Source organism: Urocitellus parryii, chromosome 10, assembly GCF_045843805.1.
Source record: "Urocitellus parryii isolate mUroPar1 chromosome 10, mUroPar1.hap1, whole genome shotgun sequence".
Classification (NCBI taxonomy): Eukaryota; Metazoa; Chordata; class Mammalia; order Rodentia; family Sciuridae; genus Urocitellus; species Urocitellus parryii.
Window position 1 is genome coordinate 9,747,548 of NC_135540.1, and position 16,622 is coordinate 9,764,169.

A 16,622-nucleotide genomic window follows, 5' to 3' on the forward strand; every position below is an offset into this window, starting at 1 on the left:
ACCTTAAAATGAATGTGAAAGCCATCTGCATGGTATCTGTAAGAGTCCTTCAGTCTGGTGCTCATTCATTTAATGAATATCAGAGTATTAAAACAAATAATATATATATATTTTTTTTCAACATTTTAAAAATGTTGAAATTAAAAATCTTATTTCAAAGCATCTTCAAAAGTGGAAATTATTTACAGAATACATAATACAGAATATAAAATATCCATGACAGCAAATGCTCATTACTCATGTCTTATAATGGAAATATAAAAATAATTATTATTTGCCCTATTGTTTGTATATATATGTATATCATGCATACACAAACATGTATATATATACATATATACATATATATTTATATTTATTTAATAAAAACATAAAATACATATATTTGGGTGGGGGTAGAGGGGATTGAATCCAAGGATTTGTGCATGATAACCATGGACTCTAACACTAAGCTGCCTACCTCAAGCCAAAAATATGACCAAGTCTGCAAAGTTATTTCTTTTATTATTTATTTTAAGAAACAGGTTCACCGCATTGCCCAGGCTTGCCTCAAACTCATGGGCTCAAATGAGTTACTTAGCTTCCAAGTAGCTGGGAGTAAAGAATCTTGCCACAGAGTACTTTTTAATGGGCATATTTTCATCTCTCCAATGCAAATTCCCACATGATGATATTTTAAAATTAGTTCACTTATCTCCATTTTAAAATATAACTCATGTTTTGTTTACTAAAATAATTTATTAAAACTTTATAAATAATAGATCTTATTTGTTAAAGTAACTTTAGGTTCCTAGACAAATGGAGCAGGAAGTGCAGAGTCTCCTATTTCTATAGGTCCCCACCACTCCTCACGCCATCTCTCCTACTGACATCCTTCAGGAGTTTGCTATATTCATTAAAATTGATGAACCAATATTGATATTAGTGATTATTAAGTATTATTAAGTGATTATTATTAATATCAATATTGATATTGATATTAGTGATTATTAAGTCCATGGTATACATTAGGATTTACTCTTCATTCTGCACAGTTCTTTGGGTTTTGACCAACTCAGAACCCGCTGTGCCCATCGTTGTTACAGAATCATAAAGAGTAGTTTCATTGCACTGAAACTCTCTGCGCCCTACCTATTCCTCCTCCTCTGCCCCAAACTGCTGAAAAATATTGGTCACTTTACTGTCTCTATCATTTTGCCTTTTCTAGAATGTTGTGTTCTGGAGTATAGCCTTTCAGATTGGCTACTTTCACTTAAAAATTTGCATTTAAGGTTTTTCATAATAGGTCATGGCCCATCCATGACTTTAAATGGGCTAAGAGATCATTTCCTTTTGACAGAAAATTTAAATGATAGAGATATCCATATACATTTATGACTTTTGCTCAGAAATAGATGCAAACACATTTTCCTCCTGGGATTAAAAACAAATAAATGAGAGGCATACCTTCACTTTTAAAAGGTAAATTATACCACTGCCTTGAACAACATCTTTGTGTTGAAGGTAATGGGATTATTAATCCTATCAGGATCACAATGCTAATTTGTCAATATTTAGTTTAGTAGACATTATTATTTTTTGTTGTTGTTAAATAAACCATGTCAGAGATTGGTCTCCATTGCTTATTATTATATTTTAACTTTTCTTAAAAAATATTTTTTAGTTGTAGACGGACACAATTCTTTTATTTTATTTACTTTTATGTGTGCTGAGCATTGAACTCAGTGCCTCACACACGTTCCAGGCGAGCACTCCGTCACTAAGCTACAACCCCAGCCCTTATATTTTAACTTTCAGGTAAACTGAACTTTGTTTCCAGTACTATGCAAATACATGTGTGTTCCTTGATATATGTAACATTATTTATTTTGATTTCATTGCTATATACTGATCCATTTTAATGTTTGTGAAGTCACTCTTTTAATTGATATTTTCTTATTGTTTTCTGTTTTTGAAAAAGTTCAGTGAACATAGATATGAATAATTATCTTGGGAGAATCTGAATATTGGTTGGAGTAAAATTGATTTACCTCATTTTCAACTAGCTAAGAATAAATGAAATATTTTATGATTGAATTTCATTCTTATTTTAGTGAGATTAAGCATAAAATCTTATGTGTATGGTGCTGGTCACTTAGATTTCTTTTTCAGTCAAACTTTGTATTTTGTTCCTATGTGATTTTGTAATAACCCAGTGTTGCTGGGTTATTGGGAGTTAAAAGATATTCATCAGATTGAGGGAATCTCTTTCTCTTCTTGGTTTCCTAAAATTCTTCCAAAAACATGGAATGTCATTGTTGAATTTTTCTTTACAATCTGTATAAGATGTAGAAATAATCATCTTTGAGGTTAAAATGATCTGTTTCACACTTTTCTTAACTGATTTTGGTTTCAAAGCCAGATAGCATCAGAAACAAGCATTGAAGATAATGTTTTGTCTTTCATTCCCAAGATCTTCTTTCCTAATAGGTAGGAATTACTTAAATGTTTGAAGTCTGCACTATAAAATTTTGGCCAATTTAATTTATTGAAGTTTATGTACTTTAATAGTTAAATTTATTTTACACTTCTTTGCTTATTCCCCCAGCTTTTATAGGATGTATTTTTCTACATAATCACCAATTTCACCGAATTTAAATATTTACCTTAAAAAATATATTTAGAGTTTCATCTGAAGCCTCTCATGCATCTACACAAGCAAAGTTTTACTCTGATCTAATTGATTTCTGCTTTCCCCCCTTATCTTCTTTTGTCAGCTGCTTTTCACAATGCCTCTATTGTTTTGTTCTTTCTCTCAGTTGTGTTTTTGTGTTCAGTTTATGACTTTATTATTTTTCATTTGTCATTAGTTCTACCACACTTCCAAGCAGTCAAGGATTACTTGGCACTAACAATATACCCTCATATTTTTGACTACTATATGCCTTTCACCTTATTTCTACTCTTTCCAAATTAGTCATTATTTTGTTATCAATAGTATATTTCCATTCTTAAGAATTATTCATTTTAATTTTACCCAAGTGTATCTATTACTCTGAGAAAAACCTCTGATTTTTGAAACTTGCTGGTGCTTTTGGAGTAAATACACTCAGGTGGCCAATTTCAAGCTACTATGTCTTTAACAATCCTCTTGCCAAAGTCTTTACAAGGGTAATCTGTTCTTGCAAGATGATGTGAACAAGATCCTACACTATCCTTTGTTTCCTGTTTATTTTTAATTTCTTTTTTTCTTTCTGGGAAGAATTTCCTCTTTTCAGAAATACATTCTTTAATATTATCTTTAGTCATGGAGGTAATTTCATTCAGTGCATCAGTGAATCTGTTTAGAATTGTAATTAAAAGTTTGTGATTTAGAAATTGTCTTATTGGATTTAGGATGTTATAAAATGATCTGTTCTCTTTATGCTTCATTTTTTTTATTCTAGGAAACCAGGTCACTGATATAATCAATTTTAAATGATTATTATAATAACTCAGTTGATATATGCATGGAATATTAAAGTTCAGTATATGTTTGCATACCAACATTTATATTTCTTTGCTTTATACTATAGTTCAATTGGATACTGAATTTCAGGATACTAATTATTCTTTCTTAATACTTTAGGGACAAAATTTAATTTTCTACCAGTTATTATTTCTTCTCTGGTTACATGTGAGGTGTCTTTTGTCTTTGGTGTTCTGAAGTTTCATAAAATCATATGGAATCATAATTTGATTATTGTTTATACTATATGCCTATAATATGGTTTGTTTGTTGTTTTTAAATTATCTGATCACTGCTTTGAGGTCCCCATTGAAGTCAATCAGTTCTTCTTCTTGAGCAGTGGATGAAGTCTATTTTCTTTGTGACTTCTCAACAGACTGGCTGCTGAGCACTTGCCCTAATTGCTCCAAGGCCAAGTACCAAAAAAATAGGGGCCACTTTTCTGTTCCAGTATCCATCAAAATTATTCAAATTGGCCAGTCCTAAACCTGCTTACTCTGTCTTAATATTTCCTTCCTGCAAAGATCACAGTTAAGGTGCTGCTGGTCCATAGTCTCCCCTCCACGGTATCTGCCTCCTGACCAACCCCAGCATTTCCCCTGAGTGTCCATGTGTGTGTGATGTGTATTTTAGTTAAGCAATGATCACATACATAAACCTCATGTTTTATCTACATGGCAGTAAGTCTCATGTCCCTTAGCCTCTTAAATAAGCCAAATCTAACTCCCAAGCCTGTCACTGAATTAGCCCAACACCAGTTTTCACTGATCTACTTGGAAGGCTAAGGCAAGAGAATCATGAGTTTGAGTCCAGCCTCAGCAACTTAGAGAGACCCTGTCTCAAGTTAAAAAATAAAAAGATTGTGAATGTAGCTCAGATTTGAAGTGTCTCTGGGTCCAATCCCCACTACCAAAAAGAAACAAAAAGTTATGCTTTACTTTCTTGAAATACTAAGTTTTCCATCAACTCACTTAAGAGAAGTTGGCTATATTTTAATCTCAAATGCTATGTATGCATTGTATATTGGAGTGGATTTCAGATAATTGGTTCTGCATAATTTCAGAAAAAAATGTGACAAATATATACTTTTAACCACTACCTCCTTTTTAACTTGTCATTGATAAGATTGAGCTCTATAGTAACAGCTTCAAGGAAATATATGACTTATTTTATCTTTCACATAATTTCTCAATTTATTTCCCTGCTTATTTTTTCATTGCATCTCAGTATTGTGTGACCTGTCTTCTTTGCAATCTCTTTTAGTTATTTCTTGTTCTACTTCCTTAGGCTTTTCTCTGACCATCTTCCTCATTCATGTGTTTTTCTTCTTTTGTCTTTTCTATATTGTTTCTTTTTAGTTATATATGACAGTCAAATCCATTTTGATGTAATTATATCAGGAGAGAATATCTCTTATTCCAACTAGGACCCCATTGTTATGGACTTACATGATGATGGGATTCACTATGGTCCATATACATATATGTGTGTGTGTGTGTGTGTGTGTGTGTGTGTAGGAATATATATATATATATATATATATATATATGTGTGTGTGTGTGTGTGTGTGTGTGTGTGTGTGTGTAGGAAAATTACAGCAGATGCATTCCACTATCTTTCTTTTTTATGTCTCCCATCCCTTGCCTTCATCCTGTTTGTCTAATTACTGATACCTATTCTTCCCCTCTCCCCCTTAGTGTGGGTTAGCATCCACAGTTCTTGAAATGAGCAAAGCTCTTTATGCTGTTTCAGCTGTGCTGCCAGTTCCCTTGGCTTCAAAACCTTGTGAAATTCAGGGGTAAGTGTCATCTCACTTACCCCTCAGTTTCAGAGCAATTGTCAATACATCAGAGATTATTTATATTATTTGCCAGTCGAAAGAATTCAACCCCTTCTCTCCTTAAGATCATAGCAACCTGCTGCTGTTTTGTAGAATCTTATGATTTTCAGCTACACTTGAATAAAGTTATGTGCTTTTATTCATTTAGTGATTTATTGTGCAATTTATGTGAACCTAGGATACAGTTTTGAAGCTCAGCATAATTATTTCCATTATGGATACCTAAATAAATGTTCCTAAAGCCTAAATAATGTGGTCAAGATCTTCCAATTATAAATAACAGAGAGGATAAGCCCAGACTTGATTGGCCAAGTGTTGTTTTTACCACATTGTATGGTCTGAAAATTTATGTCTAACATTCATACATTGAAACATAATTCACATGTGATTAGATTTTAAGATGGGTCTTTGGGGTGATTACATCATGAATGCAGAGACTTCATGAGGTCATTAGTTCATAAAAGGGACCTCAACAAGGAACCTGTGGCCCTCTGGTCATGTGAGGAGTCAGCGAGAAAGCAGAGTCCTAACCAGAAGCAGAATGTGTCTGCACCTTGATCTTGAACTCCCTCAGCTCCCAGACAGTGAGAAACAAATCGTTCTTGGTTAAAAGCACCCCAATCCATTGTTCTTTTACAGCATTCTACATGAACAAAGACACCCCACTTGCTTTTCCTGCGTGTGATCACACCTCACATGAACAGATTCCCTAACTGGTGCTTACAATTGTCTACCCAACATCCTTCAGTAAGCATTGAATAGTTATAATTTCAATTTATTAAAAATATGACACAGTAGAGTAGCTACTATTTTATATGCTAATTTTCCACTTTTATTCACGTGAAAAATCTGTTTCATATTCAATCAGTCTATCTGTTGTTAAAAATTATAAATAAAGTTAGAACAATTTAAGTATCACACTCTCAATGGTATCAATATTCAAGAACATAATAGAATCATTATTGCCATTGATACCAATTATTTCTTATTAAACACCCACAGAGCTTGTGGTATTAAACAGAATGCAAAACAGAGAGTACTTAGTGAAAAGTTCTTGGATAAATTAAAATTTAGTCCATGCAATCAAGCACTCTAAACAGTGGGTAATATATATGATAAAGATGTCATACTCAATTTAAGTCTAGAATTGAAAGACTGTAAAATATTTGGAAAAAAATGTGTGCACTTTACAAATGGAATTATTTATCACAGTTCAAGTATTTTGTCAAAATTTATCATTGGTATAGGTATAATATGAATGTGCGTATTTAAGTGATACATATTTGTATCAGATAAAATCTCATTTGTCAACTTTGGTATGGGCACATCAAAATTTTTTAAATTAAACAAAATTTTCTGCAATAACTAAAAAACTATATAAAATAATAATTATAACCTACTTAGAAAGATCTAGCTCTATTTTATTTGATTTTGATATTTTTTATACCAAACAACATTTTCTCTTTATGTAATCTGAAAAACAAAATATGGCTTATTCACTTTCATTTATTGTGATTGATGCCATAAATATTTCTGTTTCTAATTTCTTGTATTTAATTTTGATACTGGCATGATCATACTTTTGGTCTTTAATCTTTTTGGAGGGAGAGTACCAAGGATGGAGCTCAGGGACACTCGACCATTGAGCCACATCCCTAGCCCTATTTTATTAAGAGACCAAGTCTCACTGAATTGCTTAGCACCTCTCTAAACTGTTCAGGCTGGTTTTGAACTCTCGATCCTCTTGTCTCCTCTTGAAATGCTGGTATTATAGGCTTGTGCCACCATGCCTAGCTGGTCTTTATATTTTAATAATCATTTTATCTTATTTCAAATTATAGCTAACCATCATACCCTTGTCCTTAATATGCCACATTGACACTGCGGCAATGACAAAGGGGTTCTATCTCTTGTCCCCCTGAGTGTGATTTGTCACTGCTGAATAGAGTACAGTGGACACCAGACCCTTGGAAGGACATTCACCATGTTGTGAGCAACCAGACACCAAGGTTTCTGAGGGCCAAAAGCAGGGATCCCCAACAACCACCTCTTTGAGGACAGGATCCCATTCCCTCCACACATGAGTGATCTGGGCTTCACCTGAAGACAGCGTCTAGCCTTTACTTTGTAGAAATGAGGCATATGAGGGAAACCAGCCCTGCCATGTCTTCAATTTCTATGCCTTCACAGTGAGTTTTATATTATTTTCAACATATGTAATTCAGGTAATCTCTTATGGATTAGTAGCTGTAATATATAACTTTCACCATTATTTGTTTTTTGATTAATTATACTCTTCTTTCACATATTATTTGAATTATGAGATTTGGGTTTGTTCTTTTTCTCCTTCTATTTGTGTATTTGTATTGGCTGTATTCCCTGCATTTGCTGAGGAATGTATAGCCTTTTGATTTTTCTGTAGGATTAATTTAGATATTTTTGTAATATATTTAGCCCTCTGTTTCTTTAGTAATCAATGTTGGATATTGCTAAAAGAATCCCTTGTGTGAGAAAATGAGAAAATGAGTACACGTAATTTCCCCCCATAGTTTTCCATGCTTCCTGTACTAATCTCGGTTATATTACTTTTAATTTTGAAAATTAAAATGATTCTCTTTATAATGTTTAATTAATCTCTGCAATAAAATTCAATTTATTTTTCATATTAATTTTCTACACTTTCCAATAACGTAACTGAGGAAATTAAGCATGTGTCCTTCCTCCCAGCTACCATATTTTTCCCTAACAGTTTGTTACTTTTTAACTAAACGTTTCTAATAGTCATGATTTAAAACCATATTCTTTCAATCACTTGGTTTCATATATAAGTAGGTTGGACGTTTCCCCTAGTGATACTGTAAAACAGCCTTCATAGAAAATGGCTACCCCATTTATTTCTTGGTTCTGTTGATTCAATATTTCCCTGAGAAGGTTATATATATTATTCATGTAAAGGAATAGTTATGTGTTCCCTATGCTTGAATCACTATGCAGCTGTAGAAAAATACCTTAAATCCTATTTCCTTTCCATAAGAATTTTTAGATATGTCTGTTATTATGAGCAACTGGATACTGCCAAAAAATATCTGTGGAAAAGCTACCCTCATTCTTTCACTCTATTCTGGCCTAAACACAGTCCTCAGGAAATCCAATTGTTATGCCTGGTTAATAAATAATTTTTATTTACTAAATATTTTACAGGGATATGTTTGATATAGATAACTCATAGTCAAATTATTTTGCTGGACTAAAGTGATATATTTCAAACTATAATATCAATATTTTCTTCAAGAAAAAAGGGGGAAAACCTTCTCTTTTTTTCAATATTACTCTTTCTCATTGGACAATTTTTTATACCAATCAACTTTCTATTGAAATTTCTGCTCATTATTAGTTTTCTTTTCTTAGATTGATCTTTGATAATTTGTAATCTTGCTGATTATCTCAAAGTTTTACCATCCTCATAACCAATACTATATTTGTGAATGTGCAGGTATGTGTTCATGTATAATATATAAACAATTTTAATAAATAAATAATGAATAATAAATTTAATAAATAAATAATATAATATATAAATAACTTTATAACTACTAATGTAATGCTATTATGTCTAAGTTCTCTTTTTCCTGCATATGTTGTTTAGGATCTTTAATTTCAATTTAATTTAATATTGTGTATTAACATTTTGTTTAGTACTCTTTTTATGTTGTCTGATCATTATGTTTTCTATAACATAAAACATTTTTTCATTATTATTTCCAAGTTGGATATCACAAAATAAGTAATATTTGTGCTCTTGAAAATGGGTAGGAATTAAAAACACAGGAATGGTCAAGAAGTATAACTCTTCTCACTCAGAAAAAAGCAACATAAGATAATCCAAATAAGAAATTAACAAATCAAGTAGGAATATTAAAAATTAAATAATGTTATATAATACTGCAGGGTTTAGGAATGGTGGTCTTGAAACTGGGTTTTGAATTTGTTAACATAAGATGCTTATGAATATAGATTAATGAAGTTCCATTTATTAGTTCTGTCAAAGAAACTAAGTTGTTTTAAGAAGAAGCAAATGATATTATATAATATGAGTTGTTTATAGGAAATAATAAGATCATAAATGCAAAATGCATATTGGTAAACAAAGAAATTTGATAAATGAAAATGGATTCCAGGTACTAATAGCATTACAATTTTAATTCAAAGAAAATAAATGTGTAAAATAATAAGATAACTAACGTGGAGAGTTAAGAGGAAAGTATGAAGATAAAGGATAATAGGATTTGACAAGTTTTCTTCTGGCAGGAGAGGGGGGGCTAGATCATTTCAACAGTAGATTTAGAGTAGTTAATCAATTTTCTATGTTTATTCTTATCCAATATCTTCTCTTAAAAACACTATATTTTATCTCAGTATTCTCATGTGTAGTAGAAAAATTATATTAATCCTCTGAACCTTTCTGAAAACATTACCACACAGCTGGTGAGGAGTTATAACCAGGAGGCCACTCCAAGTATCAGTGGACTGCCCAGCATGATGCATGACCAATGACATCCACCTGCATACTCTATTTCTCCACACACAGTCCTTCTGTTTCCTGACCACACACAAAATAAACACAACTGATTATGCACTGATTTTATTGGTTATGGTATAAATAAACCAACAGTTAATAGGGCAACACTGTTATAAAAAAAAAACAGGTAACTTCCTATCACCATAGTAAAGACAATTAATCATAAAAAAGTGAGATTGAACTTGAAATGGTGTTGTGTGTCCTAAAACTCAGTTTTCATATTATAAATATCTAGGAATGGCCCAATTAATTTCAGTTATTCCTTGTAGCACTAAATTCCATTACATTCTGATGACACTAAAATAAACCATGGAGCTACACTGGCTGGCACATGCCTCTAATCCCAGCTGCTGGCTCAAAAGGCTGAGGCAGAAGGACCATAAGTTCAAAGCCAGCATCAGCAACTTAGTGAGGCACTAAGCAATTCAGCTAGACCATCTCTCTAAATAAAATATTTTAAAAGGGCTGGGGATGTGGCTCAGTGATTAATAGCCCCTAGGTTCAATCATCAATCTTAAAAAAAAAAAGAAGCCATTGGAACCAACACAAATAAAACTCTCCAAACAGTTTGAATTTCTCTAAATAATTCTTTAATTCATGAGCATATAGTGTATTTTTTTTCTAAAATATCAACATCAATATTTTATTTTAAGTGCCAAAGAGTATGTACACTGTTACTCTGAGGGACATAAAGACAAGATTATGCATAATTATTTTGAAAAACCTATTATATGAGTATTGAAAGAAAAAAAGCTTTGCCAAAAATAACATGAATTTGAGTTTCCCTGTCTGCAAGCATTATGTCTCAGTTATAGGGACATTTGCATGACTTTATCATACTAATAGAATATAAAATAAAAGGAGTAGCACTATTTATAGAAAGCTTTCAAAACCAGAAAAAACATTTGTGTGACTGACAAAAGGTTCTTTCTTTCCATAAAACATCTGAAATATTCAAAAGTATGCACAAAGTTAGTTACTATGCTTGAAGTGCTTTTATTTACCAGATTATTTTAAACTTCTGTTATGATGCTCTCATAAAATGCTTTAAAATATGAGAAGTTGTGAAGATAATTATTGAAAAAGAATTGATAAAGAAGTTTCTATATGTCTACAGCAATATGTCCATAGAATAAGATATTTAAGGTGAATTTACTAAAATATTATGTGACTGTGTAACTTGTCATGTACATATACTTAAACATACTCAAATAATTTATCTAAATGTATTTATTTGTTCTCTGCATTAATAATTTATAGCTGAATAATTTATCATATTCACCCTATACTTTACATAAGATCATACAATAAGGATTGTAAGTTAATGGATCTGTAGGACAAGGAATAATTCAAATGAGAATACTTTTGCAAAATTACAAAATTAATGATTAAGATAGAGATACAATTTGTTAAAGGAATATCTATGGTGGATTATCTTTGTTCCAGGTTTATCTTCTTTCTCTTTTGTAATAAAAGAAATATTTCTATTACTAATTTTACTTTTATCATGTCAAAATGTATTCTTAATTTTCCACTAAATTTGTATAATGTAGTATCTTTCAAAATTGTAAAATATATCTGAATTGTTACATGAAGTATTCTGATCATGTTTTGATTTTTTATTACAATGATATTTGGCAAATTTCAATAATTTAATTATTTAAATAAGCTTTCATAAAAGATTTTATTGAATACTACTATCAAGGAAAATGCTTCTTATTTTAATTAGTAAAGGAACAGTGCACTTAAGCAGAATATTTCAATATACAGGTAACACGTTTTCCTTTTAGCAAGTGCCTGGTTTCCTGAAAAGGAAATTTATATTGCCCTTTTTTCTTTATTCATAAGCAAAATAATTGCATCATTTATTAAATTTTTGTCTTTTCATAGCACTTATTATGGTGCTGAATAAATATCCATGATACTTATCCTCTTAAAAATGTAAATGCAAGCAACACCATTGTGGAAATGTATGTGTAAATATACATACTATGAAGAGTTCAACATTAACCTATATATTTGTACTAAATGTCATAATACACACTATTTTGAGGAAACAGTAGAAGATAACTACATGTATATTTCTGTCAACCTTGACCACAGGTATTGTTTCAACTTTGTAAGAATGACTTGACTATATTGAGTCAACAACAAAAACTTCATATCATTCCAATGATCAACTTTCTGTTTTTCTTTGATAACTTTTTGTTATTTTACATTTAATTTAAATAAAACTTAATTTTTAAATAGAACTTGGTTGCTTTATCTCTCTCCAATTTCAACCATCATTTGAGTTTGACACTAACTCCCACTTTCTTCAGATTGTGATAATATCCCTTAATGTCTCTCACAAATACTACTTGTGATCTCTGGACTTGAATTTCTACCGTGGCTGCTTTCTCCTTCATGTTAGAACATGAGTTCTCAGGAATGTTTGGGATTCCACTAGGAAAAGTCAGAATTATATAACTTATAGATCAAGGTCCCAAGTGTTGTTACCCATTAAAATTATGTAGAAAAATAGTGGAAAACTAGAAGAGATGAATTTGCCATTCCCATGAGAGAATGCTCATCTGAGATAGTCAAGCAATGCAAATATTCTATATGTTTTTCCTATTTTAGAGTGAGAAAGAATGACCTTCAAAATGAAAATATAAAAAAAGAATCAGTGTAATTTCTTGTATTCTTAACAAATATTCTTGAGAAAAGAGGAAAAATGATAACATTACCAGTAGTATAACTGAGAATTATGTAGAGGAATGATGCCCAAAATTAAGTTGACTCTGTGAGTGTTAGAAAAATCACTGGAAGAAATGAGATTAGCAATGGATGAATGTGCAATGAAGAGGATTATAGGCTGCAATATGTATAAATAATAAGATATTTAAGGTGAAAAAATATCTAAATAAAATTGTATGATGTGAAATACATTTATCAATATAAATTAATTCTTATTGTAATATTATATAAACTTTTATCATACTGATCTCATGAGTCTAGAATATAGTACTGCAATTTTCATATATTCTAATTCATTAGAAGGTATAATTTTTCATATCTTATTTATTTATTTACTTTAGTACTGGGTATTGAATCTGGGAGCACATAACCACTGAGCAATACCCCCCAACCCTTTTCTATATTTTATTTCAAAACAGGGTCTTCTTGAGTTGCTTAGGGCCTCAATGAGTCCCTGAAGCTTGTTTTGCACTCAAAATACTTCTGCCTCAGCCTCCCCAGCTGCTGAGATTATAGGCATGTACCACCATGTGCCACTTTCAATTTCTTTTTTAGAAAATTTGATGTAATTGAAACATATTATCTTCCCCTAGTCATGGGTAGATTTTTCTATTAATCTGTATCTTTAGACATGAGTAATAAATCAGAGTTTTAAGGAATCCTTGAGCCTAATCAAAGAGTATTTGGAATGGCATATGTCTAAATATTATGTGATTCCATTCTAAAAGTGAATCTGCAATATTCATTATATTTTGTAAAAGTTTCTGACTTAAAAATCAAATTTGGAGCCCTGATTTTGTGAATTGAATTTCATGAATTCAGCAAGCCATTTTTTGATAACTGTAGCTCCAATATTATATAAGGATACTACTATCTTTGAGTTAATTAAATTGGGAAAACAAAAAACTAACAAAAAATTTTAAAAATGTACTAAAAAGGAAAACTAAAGGACACCTAATAGCTTAAGAACTCCTATTCTAATGTGCCATTGTGGTTTGAATATGACCAGGTCCCAAGATAGCACATGTGTGTCAATACAGGAACGTTTCAACGTGATATGATGAGGTTCTGAGAGCTCTAACTAATAATGACTCAATCCATTTAGTGGGTTGATGATTTGAATGGTTTACTGGGGGGTAACTGTAGGCAGGTGTGGTGTGGCTGGAGAAAATAGGTCACTGGAGGCTGTGCCCTGGGAATTTTATTTTGCCTCTGGCCCCTCACTTTCTGCCGGCTTCCTAAACTGCCAAGAATTAGGCTGTACCACACCCTTCAGCTGTGATATTCTGCCTCCTCTCAGATCCAGAGCAATGGACTTGGCCACCTAGGGACAGAACCTCTGAAACTGTGAGCCCAAAATGAACTTGTCCTCCTCTAAGTTGTTCTTGTCAAGTATCTCAGTCACAGAGCAAAAAGTTAACATGTATTTCTGACAAAATAAAATTGCAGGAAGAAACATGCAAATTATGAAAAGGAAATTTGAAAATGAAAAATGAACAAACAAAAACATATAACAGACCAATACATAATGAACAAACTTGTCTCAAATGTATTATGCAAAATACTGACAAAATAACAGAATAGGAGAGAAATTTAACACATTATATAAAAGCTTAATTTTTCAAGGAAACAAAATAAATAATAAAGCTGTAGAATATTTGAGTAACATATTTGGCAAGAATAATCTTTGTATAAAGATAATATAGTCTTATTTACATAGAGCAAAACTTGCACATTATTTTAAGTCAATAGAAAATTTATATACACATATAATAACATGGTATTAGGCCATATACAATGAAAAAATTCAAAGAATTGATAGCAAACATGATCTAAGAATACAGCAAAATAAAATTTATACCCTTTTACTATTTACCAGTAAGCCAGTTAATGTTACCATATATTTTGAAAATTAAAATATACAATTTAATAAAGTATTAGTAAAAGAAGTAATAATGCTATTTCAACAAATATTATGATACATTTGAAACTACCTGAAAAACCTGCCTAGCCTATTGGTTGAGGCTGGAGGATCACAGTTCAAGGACAGATTGGGCAACTTAGTCTCTGTCTTGAAATAATAATAATAATAATAATAATAATAAATTGGAATGAGATCAGTCTTAAAGCACCCCAGGTTCACTCTGCAATATCCTCCCACTCGCAAAATAAAAGTAATAATAATAAACAAAATTAGAACCGAGACATTAAAATATATTATCTACATCATTCTATCTATCTATCTATCTATCTATCTATCTATCTATCTATATAAAATCATTACAAATATATTATCACTTAAAAAGAAAATTAAACACAACTATTAGAAAAAATGATTAAAATAATTTTATAAATGTTTCAAGCAAAGTTGCAAAAAAAAAACCCCCAAAACCTAAAACAGATGAAATATTTAGGAAAGTAAGGAAAACAATTTTACTTAACTAAAAATGAAAATACAAGAGAAATGACTCATAAAGCTGAAACCAAGTTTTGCAATTATTGACGAAATTAACAACACTGGCACATATGCTGTGACAAAAATAAATAAATAGATAAATTATTAATTAATTAATGGAAAAATTACTGGGATGATAATGGGTATATAATTCTGGTAACTCTAGGTTCCTTAAATCAGTTGTTGTAAGAAAGTTAATGATAGAAATCATTAAATGAAATCCCCAGTCTAGGTTTACATGCACAAAAACTACAGAAGGTTTCCAAAGAAAAATTTTTATATTTATTTTCACAGTGACATTATTTTCAATAATTAAAAGTTAAAATATGCCAACTTCTCAAGTGTCCATCAATGGGCAAAAGGATAAATACACATGTCTATCTCTAAGATGGACAGTTTCACCTCTTTGAAAGGAAGTATATTATGAAATGTGATACAACGAGAATGGAATTTGGGGACAAAATTCGGAGTGAAATAAGACCATCACAAAAGACAAATAGTGATGATAGTTCCACTTATAAAAGGTACCTAGAGTCCTCAAAATCCTAGCTAAGAACGTGGTATGGTGGTTCCTGGGTGCTAGAGTAGGGGCAGTGCAGACTTACATTTAATTGATAGAGAATTTTGTACATAGATTTGATTTATAAGGATATTATAAAATATTATTATATTTTTGTACATATTGATTGATAATTCAATTTGGTATCATCTTTAAAAATCTTCTCAGCTGAGACTGTTTTTTATGGAATGGTAAATCATTTTCTAACAGATAAATAACTAAGAGCACCTAGTTATATGAGACAAGTGTTGGCACCCTTCAGAAGTAAGGGATTATGGAAGAGTGAAATGAATAGGATGATGACTTTATATTATTATGAATTAAAGAACATGAATGAAAACCTTAAAGGGCATATGAATGTACTGAATTATTATATGAAGAGATGTAAAAGATTATAATGGAATAAAATTCCAAACATTCAATTAAAAAAAATAAAAAGAACTCAGATAATGGTGGTTAAGGTCCGACGAGAAAACAAATTAATGTCACTGAGCCAGACACTCTTAACATGATAAATTTTATATTATGGGTATTTTCCCAGAATTAAAAAAAAAAGATATTTAGAAGGATGATTGAAGTATTACAGGCAGGAGATGGAGGTGGGGGAGTAATAACAGAAAGGAAAATTTCCCTGAGAAAGGGTCATATTCAAAGGAAATTGGGCGAGGAGGAAGCCACAATCTTATCATTGACATCATTGATTTTGATTTTGATTCTGAAGTGGATGGAATGTTCTAGAGGGTTTTGAGCTTACAGTGTTGGCTTGTATATGTAAAATCCTGTTGGATGGTAGGGATTCTGGTGGTCAGATAGTGGTCCTGGAAATATTTGGATCAAAATTTTTTTAGTAATTCTATAGTTTTAAGTAATTAGCATGGGGGCATTATAAAAGTGTTTCACATTATGAAAATATGAAATTTAACTGATTGTTCATAGACACTAATACTAGGAACATTCCTCTAA